Here is a 23,353-nt window from a genome sequence, read left to right on the forward strand (position 1 = left end):
GTTCAAGCATTAGACTATGCACTTCTTAAACACAGTTTGTCTTTCCCATTTTCTCTTTCCAGTTCTTTATACTGTCAAGGGATTGGTGCAGAAATGGGAAACAAAGCAGTGAAAGAAAAACTATTTATTTCTTTATACACATTTTGCTTTAATAATCACCAAAAAGACTTTCATTTTCTCTCACCTACCCTGTCCACCAGTTATGTTGGCCTTCAATATATGGCGATAGCAACATGTATAAATCTATATCATACATTTATACACACAAGCAGATTCTATCAGCACTGTGAAGACACAGACTAGGCTTTACTGTGGCTGGGGGCCTCTCCCATGCCACTTAAAAATCAGCACAGGTTTGCTCTATGCAAGAATTTCAACAGAATTGGTCTGGCCATCAGTCCCCAATTTCCCTGAGGTAAGACAGGGTGACAAAATGGGACAGAGTATTTGAAGTGAGGTCAGTCCAATTTGGATATCATAGAAGAAAAGAAATAGGATGTGCTAAGTTAAGCCTGAGATGGTATCTGGGAAGTCACATTCATGATGTTAACTCAAATAACACAGGTGCTACAGTGCAGACCAAGGCCCAGTCTAACTGGACCCAACAGGGTCAGGTGTGGATCTGTGAGTAGTGCTCACTGAGCCCCTGCCAGCAGTGTCCAGCAGGGCACAGCTGCTCAGTAGTGTGCTTTTAGAACCTGCCAGAGGAGCTCCAGCATTGGGACCATGTGCCCCATTCATCGTAATCAGGGTCCTATATCCACTGAGTTTTCCATCTCAGGACAGCTGACGAGGCAAGAAATGTGCTGTTGCTAGTTCCCAAGCTGCTGGGGCTGTTGGGAAGCAGTATCACAAAACCTTCTATGCAAACTACGCATCTTTTGCTTAGTGCTGGGCCAAGTGGACCTTGGCTAACGGTATTCCATAGCTGTCAGAAAGGCTTTCTGGTTTTCTCCCAGCTCCACCAGGATACATCTCTGACCCCCTCTTCTGGACCCTCCCGTGGACTTGGAGGAATGAGGCCCAGAAGCTCCTCAGCAGATAGGTAGCTGCACAAAAGGGGGACAGGCCCACATTTCCTGCTGTTTTAAGGACTTCTGGTGGCTGCGCTTCTTGCATGGTTCCTGGAAGGCAAGGGTCACAAGGAGTACATGGCAGAGCTCTTAGGGATTTCACCTGCAGACAAAAATAAAACAAACCAAATCAGTGTATATTGCCAGGCCCTACTGATGGTTGCCTGAAGCTGGAGTGAGAGCTATGGGGTGACCAAAGACAGGAGCATGGTGAGAACCAGTTAAGAGGATGAGCTAAGAGCATGCGCTGCAGTCTCGAAGAACAACAGGTGCCTGAGGTTAGGGGGAGCCTCCCCACCTCCCTGTGTGCTGAGATCCCTGCTCCAATTCACTGCACACTGGGTGGCTGGATCCTACCACTCCCTCTTCAGGGGCCAGGTGACTCTCCAAATCACTGTCTCAGCAGAAAGAGGGCTTTGCCATCTCCACCCAAGAAAGAAGTGCTTAGCGTGAAACATGCACATATAGAAACAGCCTGTTGTAGGAAGAAGAGGACATTTTGCAGGGAAGTCCTCTGTTAAGTTTATGTCCAGTTGCCACAATGAGGGTGTGGAGGGGCCAAGTCCACAAGCACCTCAGAGCTCAACTAAGTCCAGTTCCATCTTCGACAGATGAGGGTGCAGCAGTCTCATAGAGATTAAAGGACAAGCCAAAGCCACACAGCAGTTAGTGATAAGCCAGGGATTAGAACCGAGGCCTCAGGTCCTTTCCAGTGATCTATGGGAGGTGGAGGGGAAAGCTTCCACAATGGAGAAAGCCAGTGGATACTAGAGACTTTTGGGTTACCTTTTAGTGGATACGAGAGACTTTTTGGGTTACCTTTCCTGGGACAGGAATAAGGCTTTACAGAGGCAATCCTGTAAATGTTGCTCTAAAGAGGCCTAGGAAAGAGAAGAATTATCAGAGAAAAACAAAAGGGAGTTAGTGAAAAAAAAAAAAAAAAAGAGCAAGTTAAACTGGCCCAAGTCATTTTCACACTATGGAGATCAACATTCTCTCAGGTTACAGTTTAGAAATATTTCTAGGAATATGCTCAATTGCTTATGGCAAAGCTTTGAAGTCCACGTTAAAAGGTTTAGTTTCTGATTTTTAAACCATTCATATACCTCAAGTTTTTCTTCAAAGCACTTCCTAGGGAACGGTTAACACTTAGTGTTTTAAGTAAATGTAGATAATATGTGGTACATATATAACATTTTTCCCCTTAAGATTCAGTTGTTATTTATTAACAAATTCTCTTTTAGACCAATGAGACCCAACAGATCTCTTTTGTCATGTTTCTTAAAGATATATCAAAATCAAATTGCTGTTCTTAACACAGGAGTGTGCAGTGAAATCAGTTTATTAGGTTGCAAATTGCTTTTACTTTTTCATGAAGAGTAGACCACATAACTGGCCTCAAGATCCCTCTACCAAAAGCTCATTCAGAGGTAGACTTCCGGATGTCTAATGACTTTGAGAGTGAGCTGAATTGCATTTCTCCAGTCTCCTGACTTGGCATCAAAGAAGAAAAACTGGATTAAAAAGGAGAGATGACGACAATGTGAGAGTGAACCAAGATACTGGGGCAGGAGCTGACGGGGTGGGAGAGTGATGGGAACAGAAACTAGCAGGATGCTCACTGAGGACCTGTGATCTTGCAAGTGGACCCAAAATCTTCTCCTGGAAGGCCAAAGCAGGCCAAGGGTCACCTACAAGATATGCTAACGGATGGCAATGGGTTGGGGACAGGCTTGGTGCCTCTGACTGGTGCAGTAGTTTCCTTACCTCTAAGTTAGTGCTTGCCTTCTTTAAAACATCATGTGTTCTGGTTACTGAGACAACAAAAGAGCACCACAGAGTAGAAATCACCAGCAGAAATTAACCCTCCTTGCTTAGCATGAGAATTCTAAAGCATTTATTTCTTTCTGGCCATTCAGCTTGGAGTCTCCTGCTATCCACCCCATCCTCCCCTCCTCTGCATCCACAATTGCTCATGGCACAGGAGGTTTGGGGACATCAAATCAGTCTCCACTCCCAACATCTCCAAGCCCCCCTGGTCACTGCTCATCTGCAGCACAAGTGGGGCATCGGGAAGACTGCCTGTTTCTTCCCCCATTCCCTCTCAGGGAACCTACGCTGGCTGATGATGAACTGCTCCATGCTCTCCTTCTGCTGGTTGGCGGTCTTCAGATGCTCAGCTATGCTTTGAAGGAGCCGCTCCTGTTTGGATACTTTGGTTCTCAGTTCCAGAAGTTCCCTTTCTGTCAATTCTCCCTTGATAAGAGGTACAGACTCTTACTGAACAGGCAGAAGGCCTAAAGCACCCTGTGCTTTGTGGCTCTTTCCAATTCAAAGAAGGATTCTAAAATCTTCTCCACTCTCCTGAAATGGATTTCCTCCTTCACAGCCTCGAATACTTCCAGCTGAGGACAGTTTCGGATGAGGCCATTAGGCAGGAGTATTGAGACTCTGGAATTCCCCATGCAGACTAGCACAGGCCTACACACCTGTAGCTTAAGAGAACCTCACTTCAGGCTGGTATAAAGCTCCCAAATCTGAAGAGGACCTTGCTTTAGTCCTGATATCAGTTCTGTCACTCTCTCTTCACAGGTAAGATTGAGAGTTCGGAAATGTTATGCTGGAGAGAGAGATCTGGACTCAGGCAAGTTTGCAAGTTTGTAAATATTTGTGCCAACATGAAGATGGCAAAACACCGTCTCCCTGGAATTAGCATAGTTGGATCCAAAAGGTATTGGTGACATTGATCTGGAGTTAGAATCCCTGGGGAGGGGATCCTGAAACCTGCCTACATGAGGGTCTGCCAATCAGAGTTAGCCTGAGCTCTGAGCAGATCCTGAGGGGTGGCTGACTTTCCCCAGGCCTGGTCCAGAGAGGCCAGCTTAAGTGATATGCAGGGATTCCAGGCAGTGGCTAAAAAGGCTCAGTCTCATGGGGGCGTTCTGTGATCATTTGACCATGGGACCTGAGGGGTGGGAGATGGGTGCTGAAGCTTTCACTTAATTTCATCTCAGCCAAATTTCAGAGAGGTAAAGAAACTGAACATTTATGGATTGCCAGGGTTATGATGTCTCTGCCTTCTCCACACCCCTTCCTATTCTTCTTTGATTTCTTATCCAGGGGCCAGGGGGCTGGCAGGGAATGGGATGTATTTAGAGCTACAATGAAAGCAGCCACCATGGGCCAGAGATGTCCCTCCAGGGACACTCCTCTAAGTTTCTGTCTATGCCAACTCACTATGTGGCTCCTGATTTTCTGGAAAAGCTGTGACATTGAGGAGAAAGAACAGTATTAGAGGGCAGGAGAACTGGGTTTGAACCAAGAAAGGACACTGGCATCTTTCCACTTTGCCAGGCAGCACAGGGACGTGGGTGCTTGGCAGGGCTGCTCTCCAGAACATGGTGAGAAGGGAAGCCAACTCCTCTAGGGCATGGTGCAGGGCACTGGTGCTGCTCTGAAGCTCATGAATGCCTTTGCTGCCAAGCTCCTGGGGAAAGGTAACACCACAGAAGTGGAGAGATTACTTTCTTCCCCCTGCATGGGCTTAAGTTTCCTTTGTGAGTGAGGCACAGAACATGGGCCTGCTTGAACCTGTGAAGCCCTCTCACAACCATTTGCAGCTCTCAGAACTAAGGTGCTGCTCCCTTTACCAGGTATGCCTTTCTCCACCTGCAGAACCCACAAGGCTTTCAAAACTCACCCCACTTGCTATGTCCTCTATGAACCTGTTACCTTCCTTGCCTGAGATAAATGACCACATTTGCATCGGCGCTCTCACAGCATAGGGATGACTTCTCATACTGTGCCTGTAGCCCCTTACTGTGCTTATCTACTTGGGTGTGTGTCTTGCCCTCTAGTGTGGGGGTTCCTTGGAGACAGGGCTGCTCCTATGCATTCATGGGTCTCCAGCAGCTCAGACAGCACAGCCATGGTGCTTGGTCTCTCTCACTGGCAAGGTGCTCTGACAAGCTTTGCTGCCTGCCTTCCCTCTCCCTATGCAGTCTGCACAAGGAAATGCCATGGCTGCCAGACTTCTCACCCCTTCCACATATGGGGGCCATACACCTGCAAATCCTTCAGTTTCTGTCCATCCCATTGAGTCGACTGTGCCCACACATGGTCATGTGCCTGCATGACTGCAGTAGATAATAAGCTACCAAAGGCTGCTAGGCAATGCCACATGTTTCTGTGGGGCTGAGGGGAAATATCCAGTCAGCTACATCTGGAACAGAGCAGAACTCAGAGTGAAAATAGGAGATAGAGAAGAAAGGGCCTGGCTGCTATACATGGAAGAGGAAGGCAAAGCATGAAAAAAAGAAAAAAAACAAAAATTGTGGGTGAAGGAGTTAACATCAAAGGAATAAAGAGCACAAGAAAGGAGTGCACCTAAAGCTACAGGTGTGATTACCTCTGTGCCTTGGGCTTCAAGGCCAGGGAAGCTGCACACTGATCTCACAAGAGACACTATCTTTTTGACCAGCAGCTTGCCTTCTGCAACCTGCTGTCTTAGGGCACTGTAGTCATCAATGTGGCCAATGACATGGCGGCCATGCTTATTGGCAAAGGAGCCATCAGTAGCATCACCCTCCAGCTTGGGAGCGGTCTTCATTACTGGAGAAGTATCCAGACCCAAGCCTGAAAAAGAAAATGACAACACAATGGAATCTTCTGTTATTCATAATGATATCCTCAGTTTGCTCCAACTCAAAAGAGGTAGGGAACAAGAAAAGGAAGAGGCTTGGAGCAAGAAAGGAAGCCTTGGAATGTGCAAGGGTGGGGCAAAGTCCATAGAGATCTTCTGGCTTCTATATTTTTATAATCTTTCTTACATTATCTCTTAATGATAAATTTTCCAGGAGACAATTTTTTCCTTATTGGCTAATGAAATAGGACAAATCATAATAAATAATAAGTTTCTGGGTAGAGAAGACACAGACAAGGAAATCAAGCTGGATACAGAGAACATTTTCAAGAATGGAGAGATTATGGTGCAATGAAGCAAAAACAGCAATAGGAAAACTATTGGAGGATGAATAATGGCAAGAAAGGCAGCCACAGAAGGTGCAGTGAGTAGGGCTAAAGGCCTTGGGGCATGCAGAGAAAACTCTCTAAATACAGATAATATGTTTAGAGACAAAAAAAGGTTGTTTGTGTTAATCACTTTCCATCATCAGTCCCTGGGCCCTTTAGTTGCCATATTTAGCATTTGTTCTGTTGATTATGGCTGTTTCTGAGCCAGGAGTAGAGGAAGCAGAGCTGGGGAGGACCAGAGCTGGGGAATTCATACCAACATCCCAGACTGGAGGGGACACAGCTGAATCTGGGGAGTAAAGGCAACCACAGTTTTCAGGAGCCCTGGAACACACTGCACATGAAGCACATGCACACCTAGCCATCCCCACTGAGGCCTAAGGTGGCAGGACTCTCCTCTTACAGAATTATGCGTACGCCACAAGCAAAAGAAAAGCAAAATCCCACGAGTCACTGAGTTCAGAATGTTTCCATTCTTCAGAACAAAAAGATATTCCTTTAATTGAGGGATGTTCCATGAGAAAGTAACCTCTAGTTTGAAAAATTATTAGGTGTATTTTTATAAACCAAGTCTTGAGTATAATCTCTGTGTGGTATCTAATACGATGCCCTGTAACTAAATGTAATATGTATAAATATACATAGTACATATTAAAATGTAGAATCAAATAATAAAAGGATTCATGGGGGACTAAACTCAACTTTCTAGCCATCATTCTGATGAGGTAATACTGAAAAAAATGTACTTGTGTGAGAAGAACGGAGATGGAAGTCTTGGTGGGTTAACGTTGTCTTGCTGGAGACTAAAAAGCAACCCTATGGTAGAGGAATAGGAAAATACCACAAAGAAGGTAGAAAAGGTCCTGCTCAGGCAAGTGTTGCCCAGTGCCTGCTTTCTGGCTCAGGCCTCGGGAGTGCTAGAGAAAGAGAGGCAGGGACTGTGCCAGTGGGGCTTCTTGGCTGCTGTATGGGAAGCCAGTGAGAGGGGAAGGCCTGTTCAGAAGGAAGAGTTGGAGACATAACTGAACACCACAACCATCAGCGCAGCCCAGAGGAGGGCAAGGCATCCACCTAATGTAAGCTGAGAAGTTCCTGGCAGCCATGCGGTTTGCATGGCGGCCCACATGTGTTTTTTCACTGAATTGCCAAAACAGCATAATCATGTTATTGTCACCTTCATTTGACAAATAAGGTTACTGTCAGATAAACAAGCATCTACAAGAACCAGAGAAAAATGAACATTAACATGACCCAGAAATAGCTGGCAGGAGAGTGAAAGCTCAGCTTTAGCGAAACCGAACAGTGGTTCCTGATTTGAATAAAATTGAAGGTATGGCCATGGAGGTGAGTGGAGATGGTGTACTAAATGGTGTATCAAAAGGAAAAAAAGACAGAGGAAGTAGAAATTGAATGATTTAAGACTAGGGGGACACCATTGACATTTCAGTTAAAACTGGGAGAAGTGAGATTGATGGGGGATATCGAGAAGAGAAGGGGGTCCTGGTCAAACACACCTATCTGAAAAGGCAGGCAAGGGGAGGGGTAGAGAGTGAATGATGGCCACCCGAAATAAATTGCCCACCATCCAGAACTTCCCCAGAGCCCTGTTTCCTTAAGGGCAGGAACATTTTGCCACACACTGAGTTCCCCACCTGTGAGGGAAAGGGGGACTAGAGAATCTGGGAAGGTCAGCAATACTGAGACAGAACACAATGAGCTGGAAGGAACACAGACTGAAAATCACAACATCTGGTTCTGATCCTAGCTTTGTCTATAACTTCTCTAAACCCTTGCTTGTCTGTTAATATCTCAAGACCTAAGTTTTCTTGTGTGAAATAGAGACAGCAAAACTTGCTTTACTACAGATGAAATTCTATATGTGAAAACACTTCGCTAATACTAAAGCACTAAGCAAATCCAAGAAAAAGATATGAACATATACAGCTACTAATTATTGAGCAATTCTTAGTGTGCCAAGCATTTGTAAATGATTTCATTTAATGCTCAAAATCATATAAGGTATATATTATTATTATCCTCATCTTAAATATAAGGAAACTAAGGCCTAAACCTCTGAGACTTTAAACACCTTGCCCAAATCAAATGATCTTTAAGTGGTAAACTCAGAATCTGGAGCCTGGCCTGGCCTAAATCCCACACTTTCACTCAGGCTGCTAGACTAGAGCATCTCTGATTTCAACCTGACCCTAAGGAGCATAGACCAGGCAGATTGCACCTTCGGCTGCAGACATCCTGGTGATCTCCCCACTGGCTGAGGGCTTTCTAAGTCCCTTTTCCTTCCTACCTTGGAGGAGCAGCTGTTTGTTTCCAGGGTCAGTGCTGGCTGGGAAGTTCTGGTTAACGGAGAAGGGGCTGAGGCTGGCTTTGCCAGCACCGCTATCCAGCTGCTGTCGCAGCTGCAGTCACAGAAAATTGTTCCCCTGAATGCTTTGCTCCAGCTGCCCTGTCAGACCTCATACCTCTCTCACCAGGTGGCTCAGGACACTGCTCAAAGGGATTTGGTGACAAGCATCCAGGCTGTAAGCTAAGAGAGAAGAGGAGTCTGGTAACATTGACCCAAGTATTTCCAAGCACTTGTCAGAACCCTCCTCTGTGACACTCTTTTCTGCCAAGGACCCCACTATCATCTGAGTCTCATGCAACCCATCTATGATGGACATGTCACCATTTCTGTGTGTGGCCTGGGGATGGCACTGAGCTGGCACACATCCAGTCTGAAACTTCTCTGTGGTTTAAGTTACACACATGCACCTATAGAGCATTTGATTGGCAGATGAGGATAAGTCCATATTTCATCTCCATAGTAACCTTAGTCCTGTAGGCTAAAGTATAGGATCCTCCAAGGTAGAAGGTCAGCACTGAGCTAGAGAAGGGTAGGGGATGAAGGAGAAAGAGATTTGACAGTCTTCACTCTCAAAAATGAAAGAGGAGAAGGAGGAGGCCTTTTGGTAGCATGTGAGGATATGAGTTGGGCAACTTAGACGAGGGATTATAACTAAGTGAGTTTTTCAACTTCTCTCTCTCTCTCTCTCTCTGTGTATATATACGTATATATGTATACACATATACATGTATACATGTATATGTGTATATATGTATACAGTATATATGTATATGTGTATACATGTATATATGTATATATGTACATGTGTACATATATACACCTATATATAGTGTGTATATATGTTGTGTGCATATACATACTATATATGTGTATATATGTAATATATGTACATATATGTACACACATATACACACATGTGTATATAAATACATACATGTATATATGAATATATACGCGTATATATAAATATATATGCATATATATAAATATATACGTGTATATATATTTACCTCCATTCACCACATGTAGTTTATTTCTTTGTACTGGGGATGAAGAGATCTAAGAAATATTCTACAAGTCCACAATCCCTTATCTGAAAACCTTAAGGCCAAATGTATCTCGAAAAGTAAATTTTGTTTTAGTTTTTAGCAAGGCAACAGGGTGCATATATCGTATATAACATGTACCCAGTTGCAGGTGAGCCACAATCCTTAATCAAACATGTAACTATTTCTGCAATGAGCTATGTGAATATTCTAAGTAGATAAATAAAGACTTATGAATATCTTCTTGTCAGTTCATCTAGATTTTGTCACTAAATGACTATTTGAAAAATTTAATTTGGAGATCTTACTGGATTTTGAAATTACAGATAAGAGATTATGGAGCTTTAGTGGTTGTAGCTCTGAAATGAGTCCTAAAAGGCAGGGAGAAAAGCATGAAAGGAAAGGTAGCTCAGGATGAATTAGTTTTAGAGACTTTGGTAAATAATCTACTCTTGAATTTTGCCCAAAGTTTTGTGATGTTGCTCTCTCTCTTTCTCAATCCAAGTTCTCATTAAATTTTGCTTATTCTTTAAAGAGATGTTTTTAAATCTATCTATACCCTTTCATCTTCCCAATAGCACCTTATATTAGACTGTCATCTCTTAATGTGCCAGAATATCACTAGACCCATCCAATAGGTTTCCCAGATTCTAACGTCTCCCAACTCCAGGACATCCCCTGAGACTTAGCATCTGAAAGCTCTGTTTTCATCATATACTTATCTTCTTTGAAAAAGAACAGACTTAGTTTCATTATCTACTGTACAGAATGTCAACTTTCCCCCTGACCTGTGGGCTTTCAAGATTTGATGACTCTGCTCCACCATCCTGACTTCTCACTCCCCAAACCCCAAGCTTCTCCTGTGGGCAGGCTGGTCCCTCTGACCCAACACTCACCATGACTTTGTACTTAAGCTATTCTCCCAGCCTGGTGAGCCCCTCTGTATTTCTTCAAGTTCCAGTTCACCTTCTCTTTAGAAAATCAGGAAACTAAATCAGGATTTATGATAATTCCAATCTAAATTCCACTGCCCTTCACTCTTTGTTTAGCCCTCTGGAGGGACATAAAATACATGAGTTCTTTTTCACCTGACAGTTCTTCAAATATCTGAAGCCAGTTCTCATGTCCTCAAGATCTTTTGAAAGCCTAAATTTCTTTACTTTCTTTGACCAGTTCAAGATTTCTGGTACACACCATTGTGCACCCTGTCTTCATTATGTTCCCTAGTGTGTCAATGCCCTTTTCAAAGATGGTGCCCCATAATCTAACAATATTTTAGACATGGTCTCCACAGGTGAACATCACACTTACACTACTGTAGTGTTATTTTGAGCTGGTATTTCTAGCATCCTTTTGCCTATGCCATTCTTGTGTGAACATGTTTCTACCAAACCCCAAACCCTGGAGTCCATGAATGGCTGCCTGTCCTATATTTCTACGCTCATCCTATATTTCTACCACTGATATTTTTAATCGAGCTCAGGATTTTGCTTTTAATCTTTGCTAAATTTCATGACATTGATGTCAGCCCTCTGTCCCAGCCTGCTGTGACTTATTAATGTTATGTTTTGAGTACTCTCCTCCATTTAAAGAAGAATGAAGAAATATATCAAAATTCTCAAATATTAGATTATTATTTCAGCAGGAAGCAAAGTCTTCAATAAATGTCCTTAATATTTAAATCCAGGACTGAAATTTAGGTCTTATTAGTGGTATTTCTATGAAGTTTTTTTGTTTTCATGTCTTTTAATTTTCTCCTGTGGGCAGGCTGGTCCCCACTGACTCAACACTCACCATAACTTTGAACTTAAGCTATTCACCGAGCCTGGTAAGCCCCTGTATTTCTTCAAATTCCAGTTCACCTTCTCTTTAGAAAATCAGGAAACTAAATCAGGATTTATGAAAATTAAATGAAAGGGCAATAAGCTGAGAGCCAGATGTCACTAGGGAAAGGGTCAGGGTGGGAGCAGACTGCCTGCTACATTGGGCTGAATGGGTTGTCAGTATGTATCACTGACAATATTAGAGGCCTTTTCAAATGATATCATTAGGACTGTTCTTTTGCTTTAAAAAATGTTATAATCACCAGGTGCGGTGGCTCACACCTGTAATCCCAGCACTTTGGGAGGCCGAGGTGGGCAGATCATGACATCAGGAGATCAAGACCATCCTAGCTAACATGGTGAAACCCTGTCTCTACTAAAAATACAAAAAATTAGCTGGGCGTGGTGGCAGGTGCCTGTAGTCCCAGCTACTCGGGAGTCTGAGGCAGGAGAATGGCCAGAACCTGGGAGGCAGAGCTTGCAGTGAGCCGAGGTCATGCCACTGCACTCCAGCCTGGGTGACAGAGCGAGACTCCATCTCAAAAAAAAAAAAAAAAGTTATAATCTAGACATTGATAGGAATGTCTAGAATGGGAATGTCCAGATTTTCTTAAAGTAATTAAGAATGATCAGGCTGGATCTTGCTCGTGCTACCAACCTGTCACCTTGGGCTTTGTGCATGAGAGTTCCTACTGGGAGCCCCAGGCTTGGGTGGGGGTTTCTGAGACAGAACTCTGTAGCTTACCATGATCTCCACAACTCCCAAAGGAAAGACCTCACTAGCATCCTATGCAAGAGCAAAAAGTTCATGGGGTAAGGGGAGAAGAACACAAACCTTTCAGCCCCTTCTTGGAATTGCCATAAAGTGCCTTGTAGATTTGTAGCTCTGACTGGAGGGACTCAAAGAGCTGCTGTTTCTCTTCACACTGTTGCTGCAGGAGGACCAGCTTGTGCTACAGTCTGACCAGGGAGCAGCAAGGCCAACTGAAATGGCAGGGCCACTCAGTCACACCACAGCAATAAGCTGAGAGCCAGATGTCAACCCAGGGGTTCATAAAGGGTTATGGGTAGGGTTACATCTGAGCCCCAGATGTCAACTCAGGGGGTCATGAAGACCATCACTTTTATTTTGCAGATGTGGAAATGGTGGCTGAGGGAGGTCAAGTAACTTTGCTTGAAAACACACCATTACCTACATTAGTTCAGAGCAGAACAGATACACCAGCACAGTCTCCTTACTGCTCCTACAGTGCTATTTTCATTCCGACAAGCAGTTACAGGGCTTATGATGGGACCTAGCATCACAGCCAGTATAGAAGCTTCCTAGGCGATGGTGAGACTAATGTCCTATACCTAATTGGAAGCATGGGAACCCTTCTTTGTCATGTCTCTGATATACTGAAGATTTCTATAACAGAGTTTTACTCTTTCAACTTGGGAGTGACAAGGCATTCCCAGAGAAGTACTTTCTTCTGCTCAAAGCGCCTTCCTATCCAACAACTGACACACAAAAATCAGGAATAGCAGAGGGAACATTGAGGTTTCCAAAAGAGGACACCAATTGTCTTGCCAATATCCCTTCTTCTAATGTAAGAATGAATGTAAGAATGAAGAATGCTACCTTCTGTGTCAATGGGTCCCCTCTTACCTGGAGTCATTTTCCTGGAGGGAAAGACGATCCTCCCTGAAATGTAAGAACTCTTGCTGCTTCTCCCTCAAGTCTTCCAAAAGTTGCTGCCTTTCTATCTTCTGGTGCTCCAGCTCCTTTTCCAGCTCTTGAAGGTGGGATTGAGAGGATAGCAGAGCCTCCCTCAGGCTTTCCGTTTCCTGGGAGTGCTCTGGTGAGAGGAACACGGAGGACTGATTTATTATCATGGGGTCAGAGCTCAGCAGGAAGATGACCCCAAGCACATCTGCCCTGACAAACAGCTAAGGAGCAGGGAAGGAAGGCCCTATGTTGGTGGGGAAGAGCATGCTGGCTCAACATCCACTGCAGCCTGGAGAATGGTGCATCTCTCTCTTTGCAAAACCTTTCATCCCACTTAATCTGTCCTACCTTGCTTTTAGAGAAATTCTGGTTTCTAATGTTCACCATTTTCCAAGTGCTCACATACCATCTGTTCAATAATCCATTCTTGAATTTTGACAAAGATCAGCATCAAGATTTCTTTTTGGAATATATCACTTTCATTATTTTGAAAACTGGGATATTTGTTCTTTTTTGAACTTGCAGCACTTCTCTGATCTTCACAAGTTGTCAAAGATTATTGAAGACACTCTAAAAATACAGCTGCGGGCTCAGTAAGTCCTCTGGGTAAGGATTCACCTGAGCCTGACAAATTGTATTCATTTAAATCTCTTACTGTCTTCTCACCTGTGAGGTCTCTTCTATTCTCTCCAAGCATGCAATGGTAGCTTAGTAGTTCTGCCCTCTTTCTTATCTGTTAACTTTTGTTATCGTCCCCCAGCAGTGACATTTCCTCTCAAATTTTCTTGCTAATATAGAAATCAATTAATTAAATTAATTAATTAATTTAGGTGGCTAATTTAGAAATATCTCTTGGTGGCGTTTTCCTTTTCCACAAGCATTCCTTCATTCTGGGCTTAATCCTTTTGGATACTACTCTCAGTCTTTTTATGGCAGTTCAATAAATATTTGTGAATAAAAATACTTTGTTATCGATAATACATTGATTTGATCAAGTAGACGAACACCAAGGTCAGCTGTCTCCCAGCCACACGAGAAATGATGCCCACCTGTGAGTGCCCCCTGGCTAGGGCTGGGAAAGTGCTGGGGGTCATTTGCTGGTGCCACTTGGCATGGAGTCATAGGAGTACTGACCAGAGAGGAGCCCTGAGTCTATGAGTGAGGGATGTGGTGAGGAGGCAGAGGTATGGCAGAGCAGGGCCAGGAGCAACACACGCTGCTGCAATAAAGTCTGGAGAAACTTGAGAGGGAAGATAGGCATTTGCACTCCCTCCTTTATTGGTTCCAAATCAGTTGTGAGTGAAGGGAGGTAGAACAGATACCAGACTGGTATCCAGATTGATAGCTGGTGACTCTGGATATATGCAGGTGGGTTGTACAGAAATGATGGATTTCCTAGAGCTCTTCACTCCTGGGGACTAGGAGCCTGAGGGGCCCATAGTTGGCACATCTTAGAAAGCAGCATTCTCTAGACTGAGAATAGCTGTGAGTTTGGGTTGGTGGATCTGAGTAGCTCTGTTATCTCTACCTTCTTCTATTTGCTTCTCCAGTTGGTGATTAGTGTGGCCAGGGAAGAACGAAACTTAAGAGTGACCACAGTTTGTGGGTTTTGACCATGTACCTTTGGAAATATGACTCAGCTGAGCCTGAAGTCTTCAATTTTCTTCCCTGAGGACTCTGCTCTCATTGCAGAGCTGAGGTATGGACTCCAGGCCCTGACTGTAGAAGTTAGAAGTGGATCCTGTCCCAGAAAGTATACTTTTGGGTAACAGAAGCTTCCAAAAGTTTCCCATTCTTTATCTCTCAAAGATACTGCCCCAACCCAGCAGAAAACCCCAAGGACTCAAGGCCTGGCCCTGAATGAAGCATGGGGGTCTGGGTACATGTTTTCTGTGTGCCTCTTCTCAGTGAATTCTTTGCGTGCATCATCACTTGCTGTAACTGCAATGGTGCAAGAGTCTCAGTCTCCCTAAACAGCTGCTGCTATGGTATAGGCAAGATAAAAACATATGGAAAGACTGGCCTCCATGTGACAGTAGCTTGGAAGGAGAGTGTAAGGAGAAAGGCCACCTTGGTAAAGTGGCCAGGGGTGGAGTTGGGAGGACCCTTACAGACCTGGCTCCACCACTTATCAATCACGCAACAAAGGCACATACATCAGCAGGCAGTATATAAGCAGATTAAGTATGGGGTGAGAAGTCAGGTGATTCTGGGGACCAGATCTAGTTCTGCCTTAAAGAGAGTTACTCTCTAAACTCAGATATATTCAGAAAGTAGGGATAACAGTACTTGTCCACCTCCCTTGCTGGACTATTTATAAGGAGCAAGTGAAGTAAAGAATATCTGTGAAGCTCTGCCTAAAGGTCCCTAAATAGAGCCAGAAACAGGAAGGTCTGGGCCTCTCCTACCACTTCCATGGGCAGTAGAGCCCAGCTGGTGTTCCAGTTGCTCCCGTAGGTGGTCATTGATGCAGATGGATTCCTCTAGGTGCTGGCGCAAGTTCTGGATTTCACCAAGATGCTCTTCCAGCAGGGCAGCCCCTGTAGCCAAACCAACAGGACATGGAGAGAGGTGGGAGATGGAGAGTCCTGGTTACTGGTGGGTGTAGGGCCTAGCCAGGGGCCTTGCAGCAAGACCTGTAAATATCACTAGTCTTCTGCCAACTGTGTGCTGTCACACGGACACCCAAAGGAATGGTAGTTTGTTTAAACAGTCAATGTGCTTTCAAACTGTTAAGTCACTTGCTAAAAAAATCTCCATGGGCCTCCTCCCACACAGGGGTCTTGTGAGAGTTCCACATGTTTTAGAAAAATAACTGAGGGCTCTGGACAAGGCCTGCCTAGCATCTGGAAAGGTATGGCCACCTCCTGGGTGTGACTATGAGGATGATAGGTGAGACCTCACTCTACCTTTCTTCTTACTGACACATGAGTGAGCATTCTTTAGCAAGGGACAAAGCCCTTCCTCCCACCCTTAGAAAGAAGGCCTAAAGTAAAAGTATGTGATCTTACACTCACCCTATGCAGTTAATGACTGACACTGAATGCTTCCCTGAAATCACTTTTAATATGGAAGATGAAAGAATAGCCTGGAAGGATCTAGAGATCTGAAGGCAGATTAGAGAGGGGATGACACCACCCCCCTCCCCCAGCCAAACAAAGGAAAAAGATGCAGAAAAGTCAGAGGGATGCTTACGTCGGATATTAACTGAACCATTTTGCTTTGGGCTCAGTCTTTTCCTGAAAATTACGATTGTCTTACTGTTGGAACTGAGTAGCATCCCAGCATTTATGAGCTTAGCTATACCTCTCCACTTGCTGTGACTGAATTTTGTTCACAGGATATATGTGCAGGGTTGGGGAGCTGCACCCTTGCACCCTTTCCTGTGACAACTCCTGACTGATGGAAGAAAGTCCCATCTATGCCTGGCATTCTAGAGGGGTCTAAGAGAGTGGGCTGCGAAGAGGCTGGGCTGCAAAGAGTCCAGGCTGCAGAGAGATGGAAGGACATGAGTATGAGAGCACAAGAGGTGGGTCCCTGACTTTCTGATATCCCTACAGAGCTCTGAGGCCCTGGGCAGGAGAATGAAGAAATGTACTTGGAAAGGATTGAGCCCTGATACAGGTCTTGCAGTTTTTACCCCCCACTCTGTGAGCCAGGGATGGAGGAGGAATGAAACAGTCCTGCCTAGGTAGGAAAAGAATAGACTCTGAATGAGACTTCTTTTCAAAGGCTGCCATCTCCACTTTGTGCTTTACCTGTGGGTTTGGAGTTAAGCTGGTACACAGAGGAGCCTGAGGATAGGTCCCCGGATACACTCCCTTTCTGAGGACTCATCATGTCCCACTGGCCACTGCTGCCCTGGTACCCAGGCTCCAGGATTCTTCCCAGTTCTATGGTGCCTCTTGGAGGAGAGTCAGGCTGGGCAGAGTTGAGGTAGTGGGAAGAGCCATCTTCCAAGTCTTTGCTCAGCAATGTAGCTGTGGAAGCAGGAGGAATAGTGCTGGCACCTGGGCAGAAAGAAACATGAGTAAGAAGCAAATGGGGTGTCAGAAGGGAAGAATTTTCAAGGAAGTGTGTGATTACTAAGAATAGAGACTAAAAGGAGACCTGTGGAATGTCAGAGATCCCAGTTCACTGTGGTATACCAATTAGACTAAGGCTTGTAACCTAGAGGTTGTAATTCTCACCCTTTGTATTTCCTAGCAGGAGACACAAGAGGTAGAGAATAAAGTATCTTAAAGTCATCAGTATACACAATGGAAAAGTCCAGTGGCCCTGCTCCTGGCTCCTACTACAATCCTTCATGACAGACTCCAAGGAAAGTTCTAAAAGTAGGATTCACTCCCACAGTTACAAGTTGTGAGTGCAGCGGCATACAGGATTGAGCTTACCTGTGAACATGAATGTTTGTTTGTCTACATGTACTTGCCTTCCCCTGAAACTAACCGGTCAATATGTCAATTCCACCTTGGAGTTTTTCAGAAGAGAAAGGGGACATGAAGTCAAGCTGGATATGATGGCCCTAATTCCTCCAGAATGAAGAACTCTTTGCTGAGGCTGGGGAAGGGCCTATGTAAGGCAAGTATTTATTTGGATCCCATCCAACATGACTCAAAGAGCTTCAAAATGTCATCACTCCTGTCTAAAGAATCATTGAATACTATTCCACAGAGGCAGGTAGGACTTTCATTTCATAGGCTGATACTTTCATAGACCCTTTGAAATCATAGGCCTTTCCCTTGAGCCCCTTCATCTCCACTTCTCTGTAAAAAGAAGCCCAGCATAGAGGAGATAGGGAAAGAGGTGGGCAGAAGTGCAATTTAGGAGAAAATTCAGAAGCCTGCTTTCTTTCAGGGATTATGAACATGGGCAGCAGAATAGACAGGTAGCTCCTCCTAAGCAACAGGAGTGAAGTCATTGTTTCTTCCAACCAAGCCAAACTCCTCGGAGGGGTTAGTGTAATTGCCAGTTGCCAGCTTTTAGCCCCATTTGTAGCTGGTTCTCAAATTTCGGTACATATTGGAATCATCTGAGAAAGTATGGAAACATATACTGAGGTGATTCTAACAGGCAGAAGTTTGAGAAGTCTTGTGATGAGTCTCTCCTCCAATTTGCAAAATACTAGATATTCATCAGGATCACTTAGTTAAGGAAGAAGATTAAAAATTTAAGCACCTACATTTTTGAAGGGATGCAACAAATACATGATTTCCTGCCTCTTTCAAACTGCCTTCAACCCCATCCAAACACAAGGCAAAGGGAGAAATCAGTGGTTGTAGATAGTCAGCTTACTTTTTAATCAAGGCCATGTGAGGTTTTAAGTCTATCAGTAACAATGATCAGTATTCTCATGTTCCAGTCCATTGGCCACACAATACACAGTACATGCTCTAAACCATGCAAAGATACCATACAGACTCTTGCACAAGATTTTAACCCAGGGACCTGAGAGGCCACCACGCACCACTGTCCACATGGAAAATTGGCTCAATGCAAACAGTGAGCTTGGATAAGCAATGGCCCTTGGAGAGGACCTTGACTTCAGGTGGAGAAAGAAAGGGCTACAATCTTCCTCATCTAGGCTGGGACCATTTGATCTCCAGTCAATGGCCTCAGACTTGATGTAATTCCAATTTAACCCAAAACAATAGACCCTTTTTCATGGACAGTGCTCTCCTTCCATCCTTCCCTTTGGGCAAAAACAAATGGACAAATGTGGATAGATAAAGGGAAAGGAGGCAAGGGGAAGAAATGGAAACTAGAAAATACTCTTGCCATTTGTCTTGGGGGACATTTTTGCCCACCCATTACTGGTGCCACAACTGCTAAAGTAACAAGTTTTAGGTCAGAAACACCAGCACCTCCTACTGGTCTCTAAAGAGAGGGAAAAAATTGTTGCAAGGATTCCCCAGAGTTTGATCAGCTGATCTCAGCCCCATACTCTAAGCAGGATGGTGACAAAGCCATCCTAAGTAGAAAAGGTATAACAGAAACGTGAAACCTGGAGCAGAAGACCAGATTCAAGCCCATCTCTCCCACCTAGTGACCTTGAACAAGTAACTTCACTTCCCTGAGCTTTAGAGTTCCCTGCACTAGACAAAGTATCCATTTGCTGGGTTGACAAAATAAATAGGCTAGGCTGGGTGCAGTGGCTCATGCCTGTAATCCCAGCAATTTTGGAAACTGAGGTGGGCCAATCACTTGAGCTCAGGAGCTCTAGACCAGTCTTGGCAACATGGCAAAACCCCATCTCTACAAAAAATACAAAAATTAGCCAGGCATGGTGACACACACCTGTAATCCCAGCTACTTGGGGGGCTGAAGTGGGAGAGTCACTTGAGCCCAGGAGGTCAAGGCTGCAATGAGCCGAGATCATGCCGCTGCACTTCAGTCTGGGTGACAAAGTGAGAACCTGTCTCAAAAAAAAAAAAAAAAAAAAAAAAAAAAAGGAAGAAGGAAAGAAATAGGTTGGTCCACATGACATTTGGGGCTACAGGGAGGGGGATGCAAATTCTTGGCTGTTGTCTTGCATCACTAGAAACTGCTGGCATGGTGACCCTATCAGTCTCTGGCTCACCTAAGCTTCTTTGCAGGCACAGAAAGTGCCTGACAAATGAGTTTAAGTTCATTCAAACTGCTTTCTAACTGTTGTGCTTAAGGTGCTACGAGAGAGCAAATTCATGTGAAGGTTTGTCATTTTTTTTAAGCTATCAATGACCACCAGCATACTAAATTTATGATGAGCATCCAGCCTACAAATATATCAAGCGTTTTCTAAAAGGTGACTGTCCACAGTCTACATAACTATATAAGGTCAATTATCTTTGGGAGTCAGAAGATAGGATTCACAGTCAGATGCCATAGTTGGCACTGTGGTACCATTACCCTTTTTGCTCCAACCTAATGATGTCAGGAACTGAACTTGATTAACAGCATTTCACAGCAGAAAAGTGTAATAGCCACACAAAGGAGCCCACTGAATGTGGCCCTCTTTTTCTTGGCCACTTCATCCTGCATAGGCAAAGCATAACATCTCCTCCCATCCCCTACCAATGAGCAGTCCACCAGTCTGTCAGGGATTCAGCATACTTGGTGGTATCCTACACTGTCTACAGTGTGAAAGCACCAGGTCTAGAGCCTCTTGAACATATCTACCTGTTAACTGATGAGACACACATCAGAGAAATAACAGGAAATACATTTCCAAAAAATAAGCAAGCAGAGCTTTCCCTCAGTCTTCCATTTGTAACATGTCCCCATATTGTTTTTTTAAACTCTGCCATCCAGCCTGATCCATGCAGAGCAACACAGTGTGGGGCTGCCATTCACAAGCACACAAATGCAGAAGTGCTCACTTTCTCCCAACTGCTTCTGCAGCATCTGCAGCTCCTGCTGAGCCTCAGCCAAGGAGACCACTGGTGTCTCACAGCAACCAAGGAGGGGAGGGCCAGTGGGGCTGAAAGGCAGGAAACTGGATGGAGCTGAGGGCAATGGTGCCTGAGGAAGTCTAGTCAGCTTGGGTATGGAGTGAAAATGCCTAGAAACAGAAAGTTAGGGAGAAAAGAGACACATCATCAAAATGAGAGAAAAGAATGAGCAAAAGATTGAGAACCAGACATCACCCTGCAGAGTGGCTATTACCTAGTGTGGTACAGGATGAGACAGCCAAGAGTGACCATTGCTACCAGAGAAGCTGGCCTGGCTGACCTTCCCTCTTTTCCCCTGCCAGGGCAATCCTGCATACAACCTCTGTGTTCATCTTGAATGCAATTGGCTAAACAAGGTAAGGTGGCATTATTGAGCCCCACGCCAGCAATCCTGGGCATGGAAAAGTCAGAGAGCCTGAATGCTCTCAAGGGCCCCTGGGGCTCTACTCCCAGCATGTATCAGTCCTTGGCCTTGGGACAAGACTCTTTCTCCACCTAGAACTCCTCTCTGATGGCATCAGGTCCCATCCTGAATAAGAAAGAGATGAACAAAGGCTGTGGGGAAATTTTCATTACTAGTGCATGCAGTTGAGGACTCTGATGGAAACAAACTTCAGAATTCCAAATCAACGTGTTCAATCACCAAATTAAAAATAGATGCCTTGGTAGAGTGGCTTAGACAAAATGGCTTGCAAACCCTTCTGGGCATTTAAATCACATAGCAAAAACTCTTAATATATGTAGATTCTTTAGGCCTTCTTGATTCTGTCTAGGCATTAATGTAGACTTACAGAATTATAAATTCTTGGAAAAGGAAATTTGTATTAAAAAAAGTCTTCCCTGGTGATCTTTAGGCAGCCCACCTACAGACAAGTTTTTAGAGACCTTGTGGGTCCAAGTGCCATGCACAAGCACCAGTGGATCAGGATCTTTGCTCTGCTCCTGACTCTACAAGTTACCTCTGTCACCCTGGCCTCCATGGGCATGTACATGCTGTGGGGCACAAGGTGAGCCATTGTGGGGAGAGTGAGAAGATCACAGCAGACTTCTTCCTTGGTTACTCTGTCAGATAGATCTTTAGAATCCCTGTCAAGTTTCAATGTTTAAAATTGTTTCCTCTTCCCTAAAAGCAATTAAAGGGCAGGTAGCCAATGGTGGGGGGCAGAAACCAAGGCTGACCCATAGAGAATGTCTAATGTAGAAGACAATGATTACATCCTAAAACACAACCCAACAGTGCTGACACCATTTCAGATCAAAACTGCAAATACACTCAAATTGCCAGGTAACACAGCCAAGACATTCTTTGAGGAGGCATTCTGATTTTTAAATCCTCCATTCTTCATCTTCTGCTCTGTTTGAACCCAAAACATTTAAGCAGATGTCTACAATTCTGGAAGCAAAGGTTTTCTTCATGATTCTGGTCCAGCTGCTGCCCACTCTGGCCTAGAAACTTTGAAACCAGGCTCAGGAAGCATTGGAACACTTCCTCTTCCTTAAGATTTTGGTTGAATTGCCTTCAGGGAAATGAGGGCAGCAGAAGAAAGCACTGTGCTTTCTGGGAGCAACCTCACAACAAACCACACTGAAGGCAGCCAGCCAGCTATGGTGGGAGGTAGGAAGTGAAGACAAGGTTTGCCTTTTCCTTGCCACCCCTGGTACAGGGCTGTGAATGAGCAGTGTACCCTCTGGCAACTAAGCTGGACTTGTAAATGAAATGCACCCTTTTAACTGCCCCCAAGATATGCACTATGTACATATCAAGGACTGCCAATCCATTCATACATCCATTAATGGTAATGTACTATGAACAGAACCTTGTCTGAGGCTGTTCTCAGCGTCCTTGGCTATGGAATAAGTAGCACTGTCTCTTGGAGAGGATCTCCATGCAGATTTAATGGGTAACACATACAGTGGATCAGTAGATGTGAATTTCTTTTCATCCTATGGCTGTTGTAATCCTGGGAGAAACATTTTTCCTCTTTCCTCCCAGGATAAAATGAGAGAAAACCAATAAAAATGTTTCTTTTTAAATGGTCAGCCAACTACTGGTCAAAGCTGGTGTGCGGATCAAAACCTGATGTGGATTACTTATTTTCTAAAATATTTTCTTAAATCAGACACAATTGGTGAATGAGGGTGGTTTCTTGATTCTGTCTAGGTTTTGATGCATTTAGGCCCCTGACAGTCCAAACCTCTGTCCTTGAAGAAAAATCAAACAGGCAGCAGAGAAAGGAGATGAAGCTTCTGCCCCATTGGCTGTTGCATACCTGAATGGGCCTGGTCGGCCTCCTTGGGGGGATTCTGGGGAGTTGGCAAGCTGATGGGGTTGCTGCTGGATTTGGCCTTAGCCCCCAGAGATGCACTGGTTGATGACGGTTTAGAAGACAATACAGCAGAATGACTCAAATGATGGATGGAATCTATAAAACCCATGAATGAAAGAAAACGTTTGATGTTCTACAGAGAACTGGAATCCTGGCCTTATATTTAGCCAGGGGTACCAGGGCTAGAGTCTTGCTTTCAGGGAAAGAACCAAGCACAAGCAATGTTAGCAGTGCTCATTTTCCTTCTTGCAGACAGATCCTATAGTGAGGTAAACCACCTTAGGGACGATAGTGGTGCTCTGAGCTCTGGAACATGAAAACGACAACTCCAAAATTATCAGGCAAGACTAGCAGCATTTGTGTACACCCACATATGTTTAGGGAACACTGCTCAGGAATAAGTAGCAAGATCATTGTAGGAGAGATGAAGGAGGTTTTCCATCTTAAAGAAGATCTGTCTGACAGAGTCACCGAGGAAGAAGAGTCGGCTGTGATCTTCTCACTCTCCCCACAATGGCTCACCTGGTGCCCAACAGCATGTACATGCCCA

General features: G+C 44.5%; 1 pseudogene; it reads right to left on the minus strand.

Annotated features, from left to right (window-relative positions):
• Positions 1 to 109: 109 nt before the first annotated feature.
• The window catches only part of LOC457255 (myomegalin-like), a 32,785-nt pseudogene continuing 9,541 nt past the window's right edge, over positions 110 to 23,353 (minus strand).

The sequence above is a fragment of the Pan troglodytes genome, chromosome 1 (assembly GCF_028858775.2).
Source record: "Pan troglodytes isolate AG18354 chromosome 1, NHGRI_mPanTro3-v2.0_pri, whole genome shotgun sequence".
NCBI lineage: Eukaryota > Metazoa > Chordata > Mammalia > Primates > Hominidae > Pan > Pan troglodytes.